Raw genomic sequence first — 23,535 nt, forward strand, 5'->3', positions numbered from 1 at the left:
TAGCTTATCTGGTGCTTGTGCTACAGATTTCTCAGTCTTCATGGCCTAACTGTGTACTTCATCTAGAGGTCTTTACTTTCATTGGAAAATGGTAATGTGTTTATATTCCCTACAGAAGCTCATATAGTATAAAGCTAGATGTGTGTGTGTTTTTGTGTGTGTCTTTATTGAGGTATACGGAAATATGATGAACTGCATATATTTAAAGTGTACAGTTTGATAAATGTTGACATCTGTATATGTCCATGAAACCATCACACTCCAATCAAGATAACGAGCATATCCATCAACCACAATAGTTTTCTCATGTTTCTTTGTAACGCACCCTTCCTGTCCCTCCCTCCGTAGAAGAAGCGTGTTTCTGTGTAATAAGTCTTCTTGAGTAGCAGTGCCATCTTCACTTTGTAATGACGTTTTTTGGGAAATACTTCATTGTCACATAGTTCAAAGTGACTTTAGTATACAGTTAAAAATATAAAGGTAAAAGTATTGAGTTCAAAGTTGTTTTTTCTTCTGCTCTACAACTTAACCAAAAAGTAAAGGTTTCCATCTAGAACCAGTTCATAAAACAACTAAAAGGCTTGCAGTTTCTCTGTGTAATCATTTCAAAACAATAGTTTTTTTCAGCCACCAAGAAGGATGCAGTCTTGACATATAAATAGAAAACAGATTGAGTTTTTGGCTGATATTGCTATACTGGTTTAAATGTTGGTCCAGTCAACTTCAGGCTTAGATTACAAGATTTGCAAATTAGAGGAAAACCAAAAGGGAAAGAACATCTGCATAGATTCTGCCTTTGTGGAATTCCATACAGGCATGCTTACTCTGCTTCTGGTGGAACAGGCCATGTGCATAGTGAATAAGCCTGAAAAGAGATCACTGTTGTGTTGTGATTATGTTAAAGATAAAAGTTGAAGTAGATAATTAGGCAGTTCATTATGGAGAACCATGACAGTTTCTAAGTCAAGTATTTTTAACCATGTTTTTTGGGGGAAAATCTTTTGTTGATACAATGATATGTTATTTTGCCAGAATAAAACCTTGCTAAATCTCATTAAGTGTATTATTTGATTTTCTGGTATCAAAGTATTGGGATTTGGAAAAGGTAATTTGCTATAACTAAGGTTTTTAAATTGTTTATAATCAAAGGCTATATGGATATAATTTATTCTGTAAATGACAACACAGTCTCAGTAAGATTCTGCTACTGTGCTAATCATACATTGTGTTTATGATTTTAAGATGTTTTCTAAACACCTCTCCTGCCATTTAGATAGGAATCTTAAGAACTGCTTTATTTGATTTTTTTCCCTTTTATTCTGAGAAGGGGCTTCCTTATGTTCTTTCAAGACATGTTTATGGGTATCTATTGTGTGTCAGCTACTGTTAAATAATCCAGGACATCATTTCTTAACTGAGGGGAAAAAGGTAGAGATGATTTTGATCCCGAGGGGACATTTGGCAGTGTCTGGGGGACATTTTTTGGTTGCCACATCATGGAGTAGAAGATGCTGTTGGCATCTTGTGTGTAGAGTCAAAGAACCTGCTATACTGTACATCCTGTAATTTGCAGATCAGCCCTTGACAGCAAAGAATTATCTAGCCCATAATATCGATAGCGTCAAGTTTGAGAAACCCTGATCCAAGAAGACAAAAGTCTGTATGTCTAGAGCTGACATTGCTAGACATTTATTACTAGAGCTGACATTCTAACAAGAAGAGAGAAACAGTAAAAAAATAAGTAAAATATATAGTATGGTGATAGAATGTAAAAAAACAGTAGAGGGTCGGGTGCAGTGGCTCACACCTGTAATCCCAGCACTTTGGGAAGCTGGGGCGGAGCAGGGGGGTGGATCATGAGGTCAGCAGTTCGAGATCAGCCTGGCCAACATGGTGAAACCCTGCCTCTACTAAAAATACAAAAAATTAGCTGGGTGTGGTGGTACGTGCCTGTAATCCCAGCTATTCGGGAGGCTGAGGCAGGAGAATCTCTTGAACCTGGGAGGCAGAGGTTGCAGTGAGCCAAGATCACACCACTGCACTCCAACCTGGGCAATAGAGCGAGACTATGTCTCAAAAAGAAAAAAAAAAAAGTAGAGAAGGTAGTTAGATAAAGTTGGACAGGACAGTGGTGTTTGTTGTTGATGGATATTTGGATTGTTTGCCATTGGGGGTTTGATGAATAGTAGAGATACGAACATTTCTATATTGCTTTTGTTGTACATTTCTGTTTGGTATATATAACTAAGAGTGGAGTTTCTGGGACATAAGTTTCTTACTATCTTCTTCTATCTTATTATCTTCTTATATATTGTTAGATATTTCCAAGCAGTTTTTATTATTCCATGAACCTTTATTTATTGCCACTATATGAAATGATATAATTAGAACAATGTAGTAAATGTGCATCATTTCCTGTGTTGATGTCAGGAGTCTTACGAGATTGCCTTAAATAATTGGGATTTGAAATTCTAGATGTGCTTTTTCTCCACTGGTAGCTATTGTAAATATACTTTTGTCTTTTAATTTCTCTTCCTAGTATTCAAATATTGAACACTTTAAAAAATTTTTTACTTATTTATTTATTTTGAGATGGAGTCTCACTCTGTTGCCCAGGCTGGAGTGCAATTGCGTGATCTTAGCTCACTGCAACCTCCACTTCCCGGGTTCAAGCGATTATCCTGCCTCAGCCTCCTGAATAACTGCGATTACAGGTGAACACCACCGCACCCAGCTAATTTGTATTTTTAGTAGAGATGGGGTTTCACCATGTTGGCCAGGCTGGTCTTGAACTCCTGACCTCTCAAAGGTCCACCCTCCTCAGCCTCCCAAAGTCCTGGGATTATAGGTGTGAGCCACTGTGCCCAGCCTGAACACTTTGAAACAGTGTTTCTTTATGTTTGAGAAATGTAAAACTAACTGTAACAGTACAAAACATGATGGTCGCACAAGTATAGTTGGAAAACTTACCTGGAAAATGACAGAAATCCTTGATGTCATCTAGATCATAAAGGGGAAAAATGGGACAAACGTAAGTCCTGAATAGTTGACTTCACAGGAAAGGTCATGCTAACTGAAATGTTACAGGACATTTTTAAAAATGCTGTATGATCCTCAGTTGTGTTTTGTTCAGGATGGTACAAGGGCCATGCTTTTTTTCTTTATTTCTTTGTGTAAAGCTGTTGGTCATACTTTTAGGATACTGAGGGCCAAATATTTGAAGAGAATTTGGAAAGATTTAGATAAACTCCTTTTACACAAAAGGAGTTTAAATTATAAACCTGGCTGAAAAACTTGAAAAAATTGCAAACTTTGAAATACTGTTTTATGTCCACGAACAGATTATTATTATTTAACAAATAAATTTTCTGGCTCAATAAAGTATTTGTCACAACTACTATAATATCCTAGAGTCAAGCCAAGATTTTATTTTTTTTTATATAAATATCTTTTTGTTTTTTTGAGACAGGATCTTACTCTGTGACCCACGCCGTAGTGCAGTGGTACAATCTTGGCTCACTGCAACATTTGACCCTCAGGCTCAAACAGTTCTCCCACTTCAGCCTCCCTAGTAGCTGGGACTACAGGTGTGTGCCACCACACTAGGCTAGACGGGATTTTGTGGTATTGCCTAGGCTGGTCTTGAACTCCTGAGCTCAAGTGATCCTCCTGCCTTGGCCTCCCTAAGTGCTGCAATTACAGGCATGAGACACTGCATCTGGCCAATAAGTGTCTTTTGATTGAGTTATATGTTTTGTCTTTGTTTTGTTTTTTGAAGATCGAGTCTCACTCTGTCAACCAGGCTGGAGTGTAGTAGTGTGATCTTGGCTCACTGCAACCTCTGCCTCGCAGGCTCAAACGATTCTCCTGCCTCAGCCTCCCGAGTAGCTGGGAGTACAGGTGCGTGCCACCACACCCGGCTAATTTTTGTATTTTTAGTTGAGACAGGGTTTCACCATGTTGGCCAGGCTGGTCTCAAACTCCTGACCTCAGGTGATCCACCCGCCTTAGCCTCCCAAAGTGCTAGGGTTACAGGCCTGATTCACTGCGCCGACCTATGTTATGTCTTTTTTATAAAAGTTAACTGATTTTATCCTTTGTTAGAAAACAATTGTTGTGACAAGTGGTTTTCTTTTCATTTATATAATTTTATTAACATCTTGTTTTCCAAACACAACATACAAAGAAGGTTAAAACAGTTATTGTGAGATGACTGGCATGTTAATTAGAGTCTCCCTACGTGGGTGTGGGTGTGGGTGTGGGTGAATGTGCTTTTGGAGAGACGAATGCAGAACAAGGGACAGTATTCTGAGTGCCCCTTTGGTGGTGGGTTTTTTTTTTTTAATTACAAGCCCTCAAATATGTGGTATGTTTAAATCTTATCAGTTATTTAGATGTAGTCACATTTCTCTTTGTGGAAAATATAAAATACAATAATTTGTATATTGTAAAGTAGTGTCATTTTTAATTTTTTGATTAGTCTTTTTCACTTCCTTGAAAAATTCAGAAGAAAACATTCTGATTGCATCTGTTTGTCAGTTTTGTCCGTGCACCTTTCTCAGACAAGGAAATAAAATGTACATTTATGATGATGAAAACAGCTGCAGTGCATACTTCTCAGAGTCATTTGTCAAACGAAGCAGCACCAGAGGAAAGATGATAATACACTGCTCCACTATTAAGTATAAAACTGCTGCAATTGGTGCCGTTTTAAATTATTAAACACTGTAAATGCCATAAAGTTAATTAAAAGAGGAACAAACTCTACAAAGATAAATGTGTTTTCAATATGATTGTTAGGGGAGGGTACAGTAGAAACCAGTGAATAGAGAGGAAATTTATTTCTGGCAGGACTCTAGACATGGAACTGTGGCTGAACTTTTTACCCTAATTACCTCCTGCTAATGCCTGCAGCGGGCTGGAATCAAAGTGGTGCTTCAGGCCCTGGAAATTCTCTGATGTGGCAAACGTTTGTTGTGTGAGGAGGGTTTCTTAAGAAAAAGCAGAATATTGTGACAGGATTTAAAAAAAATTTCTCAGTTACCACCCACCTCACTTGTTGCCTACAAAAATAGAGTAATTGTTTGCATCTGTGTGTGCTTTTCTACCCCCCCCCCCCCCCCCCCCCAAGAAATAACTGTTATAAATCAATGTGACATAGATCCAGTGAACTGAGGCTTGCCCGAGGTAGGACTTTTTTTTTTTTTTTAAGTTTCTCCTTTAATTGAAAATTTAGATTCCAAATGTAAAGAGGTTATTTTTCATAATTGAGAAGAAACATTCTATGCATTTTAAGGAGAATTTGGATCTTAAAGTGTGCTTTTCAAAATGAATTCTAATAACTTTTGTAGTATCAAACTGATAACTATTAAATGGCTTAATCCTGGAAAAAGTGGGAATTTCCAGTTTCCATTATTAGTTCTCCATCTGAGACTAGAACCTAAAAGACATTTCTCTAATCTTTGTGAAAGTTTATGTCATTTCATTTATGTGTCACAAAAGGTTTGGCCATGTATGCATTTTTGAAATAAAAAGAATTATTTCCCTAAAAGCACCTGTTTTTCAACTTCTGCCTTTAAAGGCAGTGTTTCTATACAATATAAAATACAAGTACCATGACAAGTCATTTTATATACTCTATTTTAAAAAAAATAGAGATAGGGGTCTCACTATACTGCCCAGGCTGGTCTCAAACTCCTGAGCTCAAGCGATCCTCCCACCTCAGACTGCCAAAGTGCTGGGATTACAGGTGCGAGCCACCGTACCTGGCCCATTTTATATATTCTAGAAGAATCAAATTTTCAAACAATCTGCACTTGTGTGCCTGTGCTGTCTTGTGTCTCTAGCTCCAGCCCTTATCTAATCTTCTTGAAATACCTTTTATATAATTCTTGAAAAGCACTAATAGCACTGTTTTTTTTGTAATGCAAATAAAATCATGTTTTTATGTTGGTAAAAATTTATTTTGGCAGTCTTTTAGTTGGATATCCTGAATAAATAGTTTTAATTTTTAAAAGCAGAATGCTGTGGGTTTTCTTGATCCTGGGCAATAAGAATTTTAATGAAATCCCAAATTTCTTTCAAGATTGTGTCAGAAACCCACAGCTTGCTGTGGTTACAAATTGCTTCAGTATAACCTTAGTATTTTGCCTTTTGCACACTTATACTTTTGCATTGCATCTGTGACTATTCGTTCATGTAGTAGTTTTGTAAATTATGAATGAGGGCTATTTGTTTGAACTACCAAGTTTCAAAATTATGTTACAAATAATTTATTTTTATTTTGTTCAGTACAAATGTTTGCAAAAACTTTAATCAGTGGTAAGGCACTTATATATTTTCGCTTCACATACTCTTTCAAAATTGTAATTATCCACATTTGATATAATAGATGTATTTCACAACATTTGGCTTTGTCATTTGACTCCCCTTCATTTTCCTCTCAATTCCAACCGTCTTTACAAGAAAAGCCAAATAGGGAAACATTTTACTTCTCTGTCTACTATGAAAAGTAATTTGTCAAAACGTGAAACTACTTTTAAAAGCCTAACTTTGCACATTATCATTAGAAGGATTTAAACAAGTGATTTTTTCTGATTCTAATAACACAGGAAAGATAAATTACACTGATGTGGCTTTATCACAAATTATACAATATAATAACTGATGTAAAATGAATGTAAATAGTCTTACTAGTTTTCAAACAAAAAACCTTATTTTATGGTATAAGAAGAATAGTTTTGTTGTATTTCAATAATATGTCAAATTCCTTAGAAGTATTAATTTAGAACAGGATATTTTATTGTCTTCTTAATAAAGATAAGCAAAAGCTTAGATTTTCTGCTCTCATTTTAAGAGTTGACAAGGAAAATAATGGACTATAATTTTTTACACATATCCCTCTCTGAAATGTTTCTTTTTCTGTTTTGATATAACAGATTATTCCTTGATTTTGAGAATTAGACTTTAAGTGTAATCTGTTAATTTTGGCTTTACTTCATTTCTCAGCGTGTCTCAAATGCTGTGATGAACTTTGGTTTCTTTGAAATGTTTAATAAAGTGGTTTCTATTGATTTCATATGTGTACTCAAACTAATACACATTGGTAGATTATCAAGTTTTAAGATGATACTAGAGTAATAAAACTGGGCATACTCTTTCACAGTATAGTAGTATATTTGGCCTCACTGTGCTTGCTTGGCAGAAGATGGTATCATTAACATCTTTTTATAAGTTGAGCCAGTCTTTAGTGTCCTCATTTCAAGTACCCTATGTTTTTTTGTTAGGTGTGGTTATGTATATCTGTCGATATGAAAAATGACTCTGTATTTTTTTTTATTTATCATACCTGATAAGCAGTTACAAGTTATATTGCTTTTAGGGAAGTAAATCCCAGCAACATATTGCTTTTTGTTGGTGTTAGTGCTTCTACCATAACCAACTTATAAATTTTCCCTAGTATATTCTTTTAGTTTTCAAAAGTTCCTTATAATAGTATGACTCAAAACTAACTGTACATGATTTTTAGGGAACTTTATGATGTATTTCTTTATCATTAACTAACATTTTAATGTTTAATTTTTAACTGGTCTGTTTTGCCTTTCCCTTCTTCTGTATTCCTCCGCCAGCAGTTTCTGTGATTTTGTTATCTATCAGAAGAAACCGATAAAATAGGAAAGTACAATAGAACCTTCTAATAGACTCATTAAATTCATATGTCTTCCAAAATTAAAAAATAATGAAGTTTATTAATATTTTTGCTGTTAAAGATATAAATACATTTTTCTTTTACATGGGGATTTACAATATGAGATTTGTAGTATCTTGAATTACTACTTTCGAACAGTATACTGTAACAGTTATAGTATTATTATGGCTGCTTATACTGTCTACTACATGAATACCAAAGGCAGATTTGTTAGTTTTTTCTTTGGTTATTTGGAAACCTGATGTTACTGAACTCAAGGTTGAAACTTCAGTCTTCTTTTACTTCTCTTCTTCGTCTATAAATGGATTTCCTAATCAACCAGTAAATGAATATCAACAACTTAAATATTACATATTTAGCAACCAAAATCTTTACTATTGTTAGAAACATTTCCACTGGTAGTTTATTGCTAAATATTAAAGATTAAAGTGTTCCTTTTTTTAAATTTGAAGATTAAATCAAATGTTTACAGAAAAGCTTTTCTTATCAGGCCATGGTTGCTGCAATAAAAGAAAGAAAGAGAAGCTTTCCTCTATAAAGTTTTACCTACATCATAGGGTCATTGTAAAGGTTAAATGAAATAATACTTGTAAAGCCTTTATAACAATCGATGGTATTTATCAAATGTACAGTGTTCATATTCTCATGATGAAATCATAGATATTATACAACAGTAACAGATATGAGCCTTATTAGAAAAGCAAGATTCACAAAAGGTAGAATGTCAAACATTTTAGGATGTTTGTTTCAGAAATGGAATTTTCTCGAGTATGTCTCCTTAATTTTTCATTTAGTGATTAATTGTTTAGACTTTTAAATGGATTCTAAAAAATGGATTCTCTAAATTTTATCCTCTCAGCTTTTTTGGGAGACTTTTAGAGGAGTTTTAGGGTCACAGCAAAATTGAGTGGAAGATACAGAAAGTTCCCACATATCTCCTGCCCGCATACATTTATAGCCTCTGCCATTATCAACAGTCCCCGCTAGAGTGGTACATTTGTTTTAGTTGATGAACCTACATTGACACATTGACACATCATTATCACCCAGAGTCCATCGTTCACATTAAGGCTCACTCTTGGTGTTATACATTCTGTGGGGTTGGATAATTGTATCGGACAGAGTGATTAAATCTTTTAACAGATAGTTAACATTAATTCTCTTAATTCTTTTCTTAATTTTTAATTAATTCTTTTAACAAGTAGTACTAATGCTCAACATATAACAGTGAGCGAGACTTAATCTCTGCCATCCGGAAGCTTATACAGTACTTCTTTTTAGTGAAAGAGCTTATAAGTCTGAAAAATGTACAGATGGCATTAACTAGAGTGTTTAGTTCTGTTGTTTTCGTTCCTTCATTAATAATGTTTTAATATCTCCACATAGTAAAAAAAAAAAAAAATGGAAAATATCCTGGAAGGTTTAGTAGGCAGTTATTTTCTTTATTAGAACAAACTGTTGTTTGGTTTGAACTCTGTTGTCATTGGCCTTGGAAATGTTGGAATTTTTCATTAATATGGATTATTAATATTATTTACAGATATCTCACATGTATATTGAATTACTTTTAGTACTTTTAGATGGAGTCATCTCCTTTGAGCCTAGCAGAAAAAGTAAAATGTTTCCTTTGTGTTAGTGTTTTAGTTATAATAACCTAAACATAGTTTTATACTACTTCATATTAGATCAAGTTATGTAGAAAAGTAATTATAAAGTGTTTCACTTGCACCTCAGTAGATTAAAACCACTTTATAAGTTTTAAAATAGCTAATTCTTTTTGACACTTGTTGATTTATCTGTTTGGTGAAGGCAGATCCTGGATTTCAGTTTAGGGAAGATGACACTTAAAAGACTGACAAACTTGTACATTGTGTTATCAGGAAATGGGACCTGATTATTTCTTGGAGGCTTGGAAGATTTTGCTGTATTGTCAAATGATTGCACTTTAACCTTATATCTAGTAGAAATTTTACTTTCCTTTTGTGAGATCAGAGTAGTTGAACTGTAGATTTGTATGGCAAAACTCATAGGTGTATATTCAATAAATAGGTGTAACAAAAGATGGCAAACTAGCTGTCGTAAACATCCACAACCTTGTTTAAGCTCTTTTATATTCAGCAGATTATCTATCATACCTCCTGATCCACTAGAACTTTATTTGGAATTTCCTGATTCTTTCAATTAAGCCAAAAACTGATTATTTGGTAGCATCAGTAAAATCGATAACCCTTTAATGAGACTAATTAAGAGAAAGAGGAGACACAAAGTACTGATATCAGGAATGAAAGGGGCATCACTATAGATCTTATGATCAATAAAAGATAATAAGGTAATATTATACAACTTTTATGCCAGTAAATGTGTTAACTTTCATGAAATGGAAAACCTAAGTCATTGGAAAGTTTTTGACAAGGGAAGAACAATCAGTAGAATAATGTTCCTGGGGAGCAGTTTAAAATTGTAAGCAAATATTTCACAATACTTGTTTTTTTTTTGAGATGGAGTTTTGCTCTTGTTGCCCAAGCTGGAGTGCAGTGATGCAATCTTGGCTCACTGCAACCTCCAACTCCTGGGTTCAAGTGATTCTCCTGTGTCAGCCTCCCAAGTAGCTGGGAACAGGTGCGTGCCACCATGCTTGGCTAATTTTTGTATTTTTAGTAGAGGATGGGTTTCACCATGTTGGCCAGGCTGGTCTCAAACTCCTGACCTCGGGTGATCCACCCCCCTTGGCCTCCCAACGTGCTGGGATTACAGGTGTGAGCCACCACGCCTGGCCACACAATACTTTTTTAAAATTCAATTTTAAATAAAATTTAAACTTTAAATTAAAAAATTTTAAAGCTTATTTTTTTTTCCATGAAGGAAGGCCATAAAACAGTGATACAAGAACTCAAGGAAGACATGGTGAGATAAACCCCACAAATTGATCACAGAATTGATGAATTGTAAGGCATGGAAGGGAGAATAGATAGAAAATGGAATTAAATGAGAGACTGAACAAAATGGGAAGAAAATCACAACATGTGCATAGTTTCCAAATAAGAACAGCAAAGCATTGTGATTGAGGAAATATTTAAGGTAAAAGTTAAGAAACCTTAATGGAAATGAAACGACTTCATTTGATGTAATGAAATAGCACAGTGTGTACCAAGGATAATTGACTCAGAATGGCCAATTCCAATATATATCATTGTAAAGTTTCTGAATTTCAGGAGCTTTAATAACTGGGAGGTGGTGAGGGGGCTGTAGGGAACGAAGAGGGAGTGGTGGGGATTAGGCTGATCTCATATTTCCCCACAAGAACTACAGCAAATACTATAAGACCCCCGAGAAAGAGTGAAAAGCAACCCAAATTCACTTGAAATAGAAAGGTATGGGTCAGAGGTTGGCAAATTTTCTCCTGCAAGAAATATTTTAGGTTCAGTGGATGATATGTTCTCTGTGGCAACTAAACTATAGACAATAAAGAAATGAATAGGTGTGGCTGTGTTTCAATAAAACATTATTTACAAAAATAGCAGTAGGGCAGGATTTTGGGCATAGTTTGCTGACTTCTCTATACTACCATTCTGGATATTTTTTTCTGGACAAAAATCTAAAAAAATATTAATCATGCTGTACTTATGCATGGTTTTTGTTGTTTTTATTAGAGACAGGGTTTAATTATGTTGCTCAGGCTGAAGTGCGGTGACTATTCACAGGCATGATTCATGGCACCCTGCAGCCTCAAACTCCTGGCTTCAAATAGGCTCAAGTGATCCTCCTGACTCTGGAGTAGCTGGGACTACAGGAGTACGCCACTGTACCTGTCTTATGCGTGGTTTTTAGTGGAGGAAGATTGTGTGGGCATAGTAGAAAATAGTATTGTATAAATAGATAATGTATGTATTTATTATATGTATATTACATATATATGTAAATAAACTGGCAGCCCATATCTGTTTGTTGTAACATTTCTTTCATAATTTGAATTTTCATTGGATTTGTTTATCATTGTGGAATATTAAACATATTTCTTTGTATTATAACTTAATTTCCAATCCTTACAAGAAAACTCAGCTAATTATTTTGAAAGCTCCTTGAAGACAGAGTCTTTCTAACACGTCTTTGTGTTTAATCACAAATAAAGAAAACTTACTTTCTTTTTTCAGTATAATGTATTATGTCTTTGCGTCTTATGTTGTCTGTTAGATCTCTATTGACGAAGAATGTCTAATTCCAATCCCAATTGTAATATTACCTCCTGTTTTTGTGTGGAGATGTTGCTTACCCCTTTGTGCCTGGTTACCTCTCCATAAGCTGTGCGAGTGTTGGAAGGTTTCATAACCCAGTGTTTATTGAGAACTCTGCAGAACAAAAATGCAGAATAAAGTTATTATTAACTAGGCTCATCACAGGTTTACCTTTTAATATGGTTAAGTTTCCATTTTCTTTGCTTTTTCTTTTTAATTATTAAAAACAAGACCAACTGGCTTTTGTTCTTTAGGAGCCGAATAAGAATACAAATAATGTAATACTATCAAAAATTTTCCTCTTAAATTTAAAGCATTAGATTCAATAACACATGTTGAAGGTTGTGCAGCTTTTTCCCATTTAAAAATAAGTGTTTCCATGCTTCTTGCAATTTGTGGTAGATTTTAAATGTCTTTGCTATTTTGTGTTTCACTTATGCATGCACATTCTTGGAAAATGTCACTTTCTCAAATACTTTGTTCCGCTTCTCCTAATTTTGTTTCAATCTGTTAAATATCATGAATGAAAATAATAAAGGTCTTTGTAAAGGAAAATGATATTAATGTTTAGAATTTTGAAATCATAAAAGCCATATTTCACATTGCTTTAAAGTGATGTTCATTGTATTGCATTAAAAAAACCCCTCTATTTTAAAAACATTGTCCAGGTTAAGAATGGCTATGATTCTAATAAAATACACAAATGTAAAGAAAAAACATACTGTTACAAATAATTAAAAATAGACGAGAGACAAAATTTAAATATTTTTGTTAGGGATTTATGAAACTTGAGTTTTGGAATTGAATTCAATATTGTATTATTTGTAATTCTTGTTTTTCATCAAGCATAAAAGATCCCTTTGCATCTGTCTACTGTACCGTTTTCGGGAGGTATTTAAATTTTAAAGATGCAGAAGGTACAGTGTGAGGCTACCATCTCTCATGCATTACAATTTTTAAAAAGCTCAAGTATTCAGCATCAAACTTAGTGTTCACAAAAAGCTCAAGGCACTTGCTCATTTCTCGTTCTATAGATGCAAAAAACCTAGTTTGTGACAAAGAAAATGAATTGTTGATCCTATTATATAAAGATATAATTACACAGGAATACTTAGTTGTGCATAGCTAAAAATCTTATTTAATTCCTGTTTTTTGACCTCTTCGTGTTTTGACTCCTTTAGTGGTTCATTTGACTAGTCCTCACTGCATTCTTGACTTTTGTCTTATGTAGAAACTGTTGGATCTGAAACAGATTGTCAGAAGGTTTCCCCGTATTTACAACATGTATGGTAGTATTTATATATAAAAAGATTCCTAAGTTATGGGTTGAGAATTCTCATGATTACTTAACCAAGTGATGTGGTTATGTACATTTGGTCAAATCTTTTAACAGGTTAACCTCAATTAATTAAGAACAAATTACTGGTATAACTTGTGAAAATTAAAGTAACTTTTGATTAAAATTGCTTAATGCTTAGTAGGCTTCTCTGTTTTATCATTTCAAAAACTCTCCCTATTGTCTCAATAAAAGTGAGCTAGAATTCCAGAAATGTTTGTGTGTTATAGAACTTGAACAATGGAGGCTCATTTGGTTAAATTTGTTTCAGAATAGATTATATTGCTACAATTTTAAAAAATATTTAAATAAATAAAATATAATAATTTTTCATATACTGCTCTAAGTAAGGAACTTAATTTAGTAGATTTAAACGTAGCACATATAAAGTCATAATTTTACTTACACTGCTGAAATTTAATCAATGTCTTTTTTTTTTTTCTTTTGAGACAGAGTCTCGCTCTGTCGCCCAGGCTGGAGTGCAGTGGCCGGATCTCGGCTCACTGCAAGCTCTGCCTCCCGGGTTCACGCCATTCTCCTGCCTCAGCCTCCCTAGTAGCTGGGACTACAGGCACCCACCACCATGCCCATCTAATTTTTTGTATTTTTAGTAGAGATGGGGTTTCACCAAGTTAGCCAGGATGGTCTCGATCTCCTGACCTTGTGATCCTCCCACCTAGACCTCCCAAAGTGCTGGGATTACAGGCGTGAGCCACTGTGCCCAGCCCATCAATGTCATTTTAAAGTAGTATAATGGCAGAAGGACTGAAACTTTATTATGTGTCTATTAAAAAACCCTTCTGCGTCTTTGAGGTCACACTAAATCTAAAGATCATTTTGTTGCAAAAGAGAGAGACTGGATGGGTTATCTATTGGTATATAACATATTAGAACATATTTAGCATATTAGAACAACATTTATCTTCTCATAGTTTATATGGGTTAGGAGTCCAGGCACAATTTAACTGGTTCATTAACTTAGGTCTTACAGGCTGGAGTAAAGGTCTCCTCTGAGGGCTTGACTGGGGGAGATTCCACTTCTAGCCTTCCTAGGGGCAATTCTTAAAGGCTGTCTGCAGTTCCTTGGCTAGGGCTTCCCCACATGGCTGCTTACGTAATCAGGCTCCCAAAAAGAGTCTCTAGTGATGGCCTTTGGGGAGACTGGGGACCAAGAAATGGAAGATGGCATGAGGCAGCCTTTCGAGGTGCTGGAAATGTATTTTTCTCTTTGTGTGGAGTTATAAGGGACATACGGACTTTATGAAAATTTACCAAGGTGTACACTTTAGATTTTTACACTCATTTTTAGGTATGTTATACTTCTATATATCTTTATTTAAAAGTAATTGTAAAACATACTTTAATAAATAACTGCATTACTTTTAGATTTTTTGATATCCCTTTCTACTTTGGAACTAATTTTTTAATTAATATGACTCAACAAAAGTAAATGATAGGTATATCCTGTCACTGCTTTAACCAGATCATTGGATAATAACCTTTTAAAATAGGAGATCTTTGATTGCAATGGAATTTCAGCTTTATGTTTTGGTAGTGGACAACCTTATACATTTGGTGAATTAATTAGGAAACTTACAATCATTAAAAATGTAAGGTTACTACTACATAACGTATCAAAAAATAGTGGCATGAACTCCTTATACTCAGGTTAACTTCTGGCACCAAGATACCACCTGTCTCTACGGTGATTAAAAAAAAGGAAGCATACTAGAACAATTTTTTTTTTCAATTTTCTATTTAGAACCCTGACCGTAGCTAGTTCCATGTCCTTTTCCTCTGCCAATATTCTGCATACTCTACGGGACATGATCTTCTGTGATTCCACATTGCGGATTATAGTTCCTTTCTCCACTTATTTATATTCTTATCTAAGTAAGCAATGCTCACATTTGCTTACTGCTGAGTGTGCTCTCTCTCCTTTTTCTAATGTTCAGTTTCTAAGCTCTTTCTTTTGTATCCTTGGATTCCACCATTGTATTGAAAATAAATTCCTCTGTATCTACAGGCTGGCTTTCATTCGAAAGACAATTATTTCCTAATGACACTCACTTTGTTTGGGTTTTGCATTCTCTTAGCTTTTTTTTTTTTTTTTTTTTAAAGACAGTCTGTTGCCCAGACTGCGGTGCAGTGGCCCAATTATAGCTCACTGCAGTCTTGAACTCCTGGGCTCAATGTATCCTCTCTCAGCCTCCTGAGCAGCTAGGAATGTAGGTGTACAACACCACACCCAGCTAATTTTTAACTTTTTTTTGTAGAGACAGGGTTTTGATATGCTACTAAGGTTGATTTTTGTTTTTTAATTTATTTTGTTATTTTACATAGTATTGGTATATATTTTTAAAAATTGGCTAAAAAATTTATATGTGCCCTTTTCCTAGTGTCTCTGTTAAATTTTGTTGTTGTTTGTTAATTTTTTTTTTTTTTTGAGACAGAGTCTTGCTCTGTCGTCCAGGCTGGAGTGTAGTGGTGCAATCTCGGCTCACTGCAACCTCCACTTCCCGTGTTCAAGCGGTTCTCCTACCTCACCCCACTGAGTAGCTGGAGATTACAGGCACACACCACCACACCTGGGCTAATTTTTGCAATTTTTAGTAGAGATGGGGTTTCACCATATTGGTCAGGCTGGTCTCGAACTCATGATCTCAGCTGATCCACCTTGGCCTCCCACAGTGCTGGGATTACAGGCGTGAGCCACTGCACCCAGCCATACTATTTGTTGAAGTTAAGAAAATATCCCATCTCCATATTTTTGGCAAGATGTACCCTCTTGTTCCTCTCCCTACATTCAGTCATACTGCCATTTATCTACCTTGTGACCAGTATGCAGATTGCATTCTTTTTACATACAAGCTTATATCAGCTATTTAAAGAAACGAGGACTCCCAGGTCATTTCTAATTCTTACTTTCTAATCTTCACATGGCTGTATGGACAGTGCTGCATATCCTTTTATCATCTGCACTGATCCCTTTTCCCTACTCTGTGTTTTTCTTTATGCATATTACTTATTAATCTCTAACATTTGACTTATTTTACTCATTTATGTGTTTATATTGTGTTCAGTAGGTGTCTTTACCTACTAGAATATGTTCAACAGTGGGAAGGCTTTTGCCTTGTTTTGCAGTCGTAGTGCCTGGCACAAAGTATATAATTTTTTTTTTTTTTTGAGATGGAGTTTCTCTCTTGTTGCCCAGGCTGGAGTGCAGTGGTATGATCTCGGCTTACCGCAAACTCTGCCTCCTGGGTTCAAGGGATTCTCCTGCCTCAGCCTCCTGAGTAGCTGGGATTACAGGCATGCGTCATCACACCCAGCTAATTTTGATTTTTTAGTAGAGATGGGATTTCTTCATGTTGCTCAGGCTGGTCTCAAACTCCGGACTTCAGCTGATCTGCCCACCTCGGCCTCCCAAAGTGCTGGGATTACAGGCATGAGCCACCACGCCCAGCCACAACTAATATAAATTTATTGAATGAATAAATTAATGAGAATATAAAAGGCAATAATTCCCTCTACCATTCTGAGATTGAGGCCTAATTTTGACTTTAGATTCATTGTTACTTCCATATTGCTCAAAATAATTTCATTGGTATTTACTAACCCATTTTAGATGAGGTGTTAGGATATACCAACATCACATATAATTAATTCCCTATCTTCCCAGTATAGTTGTATGGAAAACTTCAGTTTTCTGTCTTCTTTTTTTAAAAGGTGCTGTGGTCTGTATCTATAGAAGTAGAGTTTTTCACTTCATGCCAACCTGTAAATTTTGCTTGCCCTTGGTTCAGATACATTTGTTGGTCTAACTAAGGGGGAGGACCCTTGTAGTATCAAGCATGACCATCTAAGACTACTGGCTTATCATGGGATGCTGAGTAGGACAGTTTTCTTTATGTCGATTGTGGCTGGCAGATCTTTTAATTGACCTGATGGATACAAGTATTGTAAGTTTGCAAAGGAAGAAGCAAGCATCTCAAGCTGGGAGGATATCATTGTAGTCAGTGAGTAGATGTGAGGATGGAATAGAGCCAAGTAGATAGAATACCGTGAGTAAAAAAGTTAATAAAGGTTTAAAGGCTGCAGTACAAGTTTTCTGAAAGGGGAGAATTTAAACTAATGGTTTAAAAGTGCTCCAACAAGGCTAGGCACGGTAGCTAATGCCTGAAGATAGGGAATTATATGTGATGTTGGTATATCCTAACACCTCATCTAAAATGGGTTACTAAATACCAATGAAATTATTTTGAGCAGTATGGAAGTAACAATGAATCTAAAGTCAAAATTAGGCCTCAATCTCAGAATGGTAGAGGGAATTATTGCCTTTTATATTCTCATTAATTTATTCATTCAATAAATTTATATTAGTTGTGGCTGGCCGTGGTGGCTCATGCCTGTAATCCCAGAACTATGGTAGGCCAAGGCGGGTGGAGCACCTGAGGTCAGGAGTTCCAGACCAGACTGACCAACATGTTGAAACCCCATCTCTACTAAAAATACAAAAATTAGCCGGGCGGGGTGGCACATGCCTGTAATCCCAGCTACTCAGGAGGCTGAGGCAGGAGAATCACTTGAACCCAGGAGGCAGAGGTTGCAGTGAGCCAAGATTGCGCCATTGCACTCCAGCCTGGGCAACAAGAGGGAGACTCCGTCTCTAAATAAATAAATAAATAACCCCCCAAAACAAACAAAAACCTGAGTCCATCTAGTGAAGGTCTTTATTTTCATAGATAAAAGTTTGAACTTCATGGCAGTGGTGTGTCATTGAAAGCTTTAGAAACAGGAATTAAATTATTAGAGAGAATTGTTTAGGGAGATTACTGTGACCAGGTGGATTTTTAAGTTTGTAATGTTTGAGTGTGATATAATAAAACAGATCACAAGGGATAAATTCCCCTTGCTTATGATCCTTAACAGTGGCCACTGCTCATTACACTCTATTTCCGAACGTCTTGTTTTCCCTTCAGTTCTGCTGGTTTTTGCTTCATTCTAAAACATTTATTGATGGTAAACTATGTCTAATCACATGCCTGGGCATGCAAAATTAATAATATACTATTATTGGCTTAAACAAGACCACAATCTGATGGAGACTTAAAAACAAAGTATAAAAAAAATTTTGAAAATGTTATTTTTCCTGAAAGTTCCTGATTGTGTTCTATGCTCTTTGTTACACACTCCCTTTCTACTTCTTTCTTTCTCTTTTCTTTTTCCTTTTTTTCCCCCACTCTCTCTCTTTCACAAAGTCTCACTTTGTCATAGCTCACTGCAAGCTTGAACTCCTGGGCTCAAGTGATTCTCCCACCTCAGCCTTCTGAGAAGCTAGGTCCACAGGTACGTACCACTGCACCTGGCTAATTTTTTTTTTTTTTTTTTGAGACATTGTCTCACTCTGTCACCCAGGCTGGAGTGCAGTGGTGACATCTCTGCTCACTGCAGCCCCAACCTTCCAGGCTCAAGCGATCCTCCCACCTTAGTCTCCTGAGTAGCTGGGACCACAGACGTGCACCACCATGCCCAACCAATTTTTAAATTTTTTTGTAGAAAGGGTGTCTTGCTTTGTTGCACAGACTGGTCTCGACCTCCTGGGCTCAAGTGATCCTCCTGCCTTGATCTCCTAAAGTGTTGGGATTACAGGCATGAGCCACCACACCTAGCCCTGTTCTACTTTTTTATTTTTTTCAGTCAGGATCAGGTATATTTCTTATGTCAAAAGTTCTTTTTTGTTAGTATGGTTGAATATGTATACACAGGCATCCCCACTGACTTCCTGTCTTGTTTAAAAGCATCACCAAGTTCTCATTCAGATTGGCTCAAAACCTCAATGTTGAAATAATCTGTACTCTGCTGTTATTGGGTATTATATAAATGTCAAGTTCCTGTTAGCTGATGGTGTTTGTGAGTTGTTCTATATGGTTTTTCGTCTAGTCTTCCTATCAGTTGTTGAGAGAAGTATGTTGAAGTCTCTCCTATTATAATTGTGGATTTGTCTATTTTTCCTTTCAACTCTAGCCATTTTTACTTCAGATAACTTCCAGCTCTGTTGTTCAATATATATACATTTAGGGTTGCTGTGTCTTCTTGATGTACTGACCCTTCTATCTTTATTTTCCTCTCTGTCTCTGCTTATTTTCTTAGCTCCAAAGTCTACTTTATCTGATATTAACCTTGACAGCCTCCCTCCCTCCCTTCCTTCATTCCTTCTTTCCTTCTTCCCTCCCTCCCTCTCTTTCTCTTTCTTTTTGTTGAGGTGACTTTACATAATATAAAAGTTAACATTTTAAAGTATACAGTTCAGCAGCATTTAGTACATTTACAGTGTTGTATCCCCACAGCCACTAGTTCCAGAACATTTTATTGACATCGAAAGAAAATCCTATATCCACTAAGCAGTCCCTCCCTGTTTCCCCCTTCCTCCAGCCACTGGCAACCAACAATCTGCCTTCTGTCTCTGTGGATTGACTTGTTCTGGGTATTTCGTATAACTGGATTCACACAATATGTGACCATTTGTTTCTGACTTCTGTCACTTAGCATAATGTTTGGGAGGTTCATCCATGCTGTAGCATGTGTCAGTACTTCATACCTTTTTATGGGCGAATAATATTACATTGTATACGTACACTACAATTTGTTTATCCATTCATCTGTTGAGAGACATATGGGTGTTTCGACTTTGTGATTATGATGAAAATGCTGCTATGAACATTCATGTGCAAGTTTTTGTGTGAATGTATGCTGCTTCCTCTTGGGTACGGGAGTAGAATTGCTGGGTCATATGATGATTCTGTGTTTAACTTTTTGAGGAACTGCCAAGCTGTTTTCTGCAGGAGATGTACCATTTTATATTCCTACCAGCAGTGGACCAGAGTTCCAATTTCTTCACATTTATTTTCTGATTTTAATTTTTAAATTATGACCAACCTAGTGGCTGTAAAGTTATATTTCATTGTGAATTTGATTTGCATTATCCTAATGACTAATGATGTTGAGCATCCTTTATATATGTGTTGACCATTTGTATATCTTCTTTGGAAAAATGTCTATTCAATTCCTTTGCCCACGTTTTTTTTTTTTCCCATTGGAATGTTTGTCTACTTGTTATAAAAATTAACAATATATTTGGGATACTAGACCCTTGTCTGATATATTATTCACAAATATTTTCTCACATTTTGTGGTTATCTTTTTACTTTCTTAATAATGTCCTTTGTTCCACAGATGTTTTAAAATAATTGATGTAATCTGATTTATCAGTTCATTCATTTGTTGCTTATACCTTTGGTATCATATCTAAGAATCAATTGCCAAATTCAAGATCAGGAAGATTTACCTATTTGTTTGCTCCTAAGAGTTTTATAGTTTTATATTTGGGTCATTAGAACTATTTTGAATTGGGAGCTAGGGTTTCACTTCATTCTTTTGCAGAGAAATTTCTACTTGTCTCAACATAATTTACTGAAGAGCCTGTCCTTTTCCCATTGAATAGATTTGGCAGCTTTTTCAAAAGTTAATTCATCATTAATTTGTTTCTGGACTCTGAATTCTATTTCATTTTTGGAATGTGTAATGCTAGACATTAGACATTTGTATGTCTAATACTAGGCCAGTTTCACAGTGTTTTAATAACCGTAGTTCTGTTGTAAGTTTCAAAATGTGAGTCCTCCAAATTTGTTCTTTTCCAACTTTGTTTTGGCTGTTTGGTGCCGCTTGTACTTACATTTGCATTTAGGATTGGATTTCTCATTTCTGCATAAAAAGCCATTGGAATTTCTGTAGATATTGTATTGCTGTTATAAATGGAACTGTTTTCTTCGTTTGTCTTTTGGATTGTTCATTGCTAGGTTTTGCATGTTGATCCTGCAACTTTGTTGAATTTATCAGTTCTAGTACTTTTATAGATTATCGGGAATTTTCTCTCTGTATAAGAATATGTTATCTATGAATAGATACCTTTTATTTCTTTGTATTGCCTAATTGCTTTGCATAGATCTTTCAGTACAGTGTTGAATAATAGTGGGTATCCTTGTCTTGTTCCTGATGTTAGGGGAAAACTTTGTTTTTCTTTATTGAATATGGTGTTAGCTGTGGGTTTTTTATGAGCCCTTTATTATGTTTTCACGTTTCCTTATTTTTTTTTTAAGTCAGGGTCTCGCTCTGTCACCCAGGTTGGAGTGCAGTGGCATGATCATAGCTCATTGCAGCCTTGACCTCCCGGGATCAAGCAGACTTCTAGCTTCAGCCCCCCGAGTAGCTGGGACTACAAAAAGAAAAAAAAAAGTACTCTGGTATTTGCAGATTGGCTTTAAACTGGGACAGTCCTTGAATGTGTTGTAATGCCATCTACAATTCTGCCTTAGTCTTCACTTCCCACTTGAGATGAGCCAGAGGCTCAGCCAGAGATGCAAAACGAGAGTCCTTACTGTTTTCCTTCGAGCAAATGTTTGGCCCTGTGTATGAGTGTTTTAGTTTTTATTCCTCAATATATTAGCCAGCATATATAAGCAAAGATAGACACATAGATACACACAAAATATTCATTTTAAGGAAGTGGTTTGTGTGATTTTGGGGTACAGCAAGTAAGAACTAGGCCAGGCCAGCAAGCTGGGAGGCTAGAAACTGTCAGAGAAGAATTGATGCTGCAGTCTTGAGACAGAATTTTTTTGAAATAACATGTAATTTCACAAATTGGATCTCCATGTTCAGTTCCTTTTTTTTTGTTTTTAAATCTGCTATCTTCCTTTTAAATGTCTTTATTCATTTCCTGTTCATTCTGGAAAATGTATGTACTACACAAATTCAGTTTTCTGCATGAACTAGTCTATTTGTAGCTCAATATACACTTTCTGTTTTTACTACTTTTTTTGTGGAGAGGTAGTGTGCAGAGGAGAGTAATGGACTTGGTTGGATGTTTATTATTTGCTTGAGGATGGTATGTTTTCTGTATTCTTTTTTTTTTTATTATTATTTAAGTTCTAGGGTACATGTGCATAACGTGCAGGTTACATATGTATACATGTGCCATGTTGGTGTGCTGCACCCATCAACTCATCAGCACCCATCAATTCATCATTTATATCAGGTATAACTCCCCAATGCAATCCCTCCCCCCTCCCCCCTCCCCATGATAGGCCCCAGTGTGTGATGTTCCCCTTCCCGAGTCCAAGTGAGCTCATTGTTCAGTTCCCACCTATGAGTGAGAACATGCGATGTTTGGTTTTCTCTTCTTGTGATAATTTGCTAAGAATGATGGTTTCCAGCTGCATCCATGTCTCTACAAAGGACGCAAACTCGTCCTTTTTTATGGCTGCATAGTATTCCATGGTGTATATGTGCCACATTTTCTTAATCCAGTCTGTCACTGATGGACATTTGGGTTGATTCCAAGTCTTTGCTATTGTGAATAGTGCCGCAATAAACATACGTGTGCATGTGTCTTTGTAGTAGCATAATTTATAATCCTTTGGGTATATACCCAGTAGTGGGATGGCTGGGTCATATGGTACATCTAGTTCTAGATCCTTGAGGAATTGCCATACTCTTTTCCATAATGGTTGAACTAGTTTACAATCCCACCAGCAGTGTAAAAGTGTTCCTATTTCTCCACATCCTCTCCAACACCTGTTGTTTCCTGACTTTTTAATGATTGCCATTCTAACTGGTGTGAGATGGTATCTCATTGTGGTTTTGATTTGCATTTCTCTGATGGCCAGTGATGATGAGCATTTTTTCATGTGTCTGTTGGCTGTATGAATGTCTTCTTTTGAGAAATGTCTGTTCATATCCTTTCCCCACTTTTGGATGGTGTTGTTTGTTTTTTTCTTGTATATTTGCTTGAGTTCTTTGTAGATTCTGGAAATGAGCCCTTTGTCAGATGAGTAGATTGCAAAAATTTTCTCCCATTCTGTAGGTTGCCTGTTCACTCTGATGGTAGTTTCTTTTGCTGTGCAGAAGCTCTTTAGTTTAATGAGATCCCATTTGTCAATTTTGGCTTTTGCTGCCATTGCTTTTGGTGTTTTAGACATGAAGTCCTTGCCCATGCCTATGTCCTGAATGGTACTACCTAGATTTTCTTCTAGGGTTTTTATGGTATTAGGTCTAACATTTAAGTCTCTAATCCATCTTGAATTAATCTTCGTATAAGGAGTAAGGAAAGGATCCAGTTTCAGCTTTCTACTTATGGCTAGCCAATTTTCCCAGCACCATTTATTAAATAGGGAATCCTTTCCCCATTTCTTGTTTTT

General features: G+C 35.9%; 1 protein-coding gene and 1 pseudogene across 8 annotated transcripts in view; both read left to right on the forward strand.

Annotated features, from left to right (window-relative positions):
- Positions 1 to 23,535, forward strand: part of BCAS3 (BCAS3 microtubule associated cell migration factor) — a 722,154-nt gene that overhangs the window by 148,604 nt on the left and 550,015 nt on the right. The window lies entirely within an intron of this gene.
- Positions 15,103 to 23,535, forward strand: part of LOC111537692 — a 17,899-nt pseudogene continuing 9,466 nt past the window's right edge.

The sequence above is a fragment of the Piliocolobus tephrosceles genome, chromosome 16 (assembly GCF_002776525.5).
Source record: "Piliocolobus tephrosceles isolate RC106 chromosome 16, ASM277652v3, whole genome shotgun sequence".
Taxonomy (NCBI): domain Eukaryota; kingdom Metazoa; phylum Chordata; class Mammalia; order Primates; family Cercopithecidae; genus Piliocolobus; species Piliocolobus tephrosceles.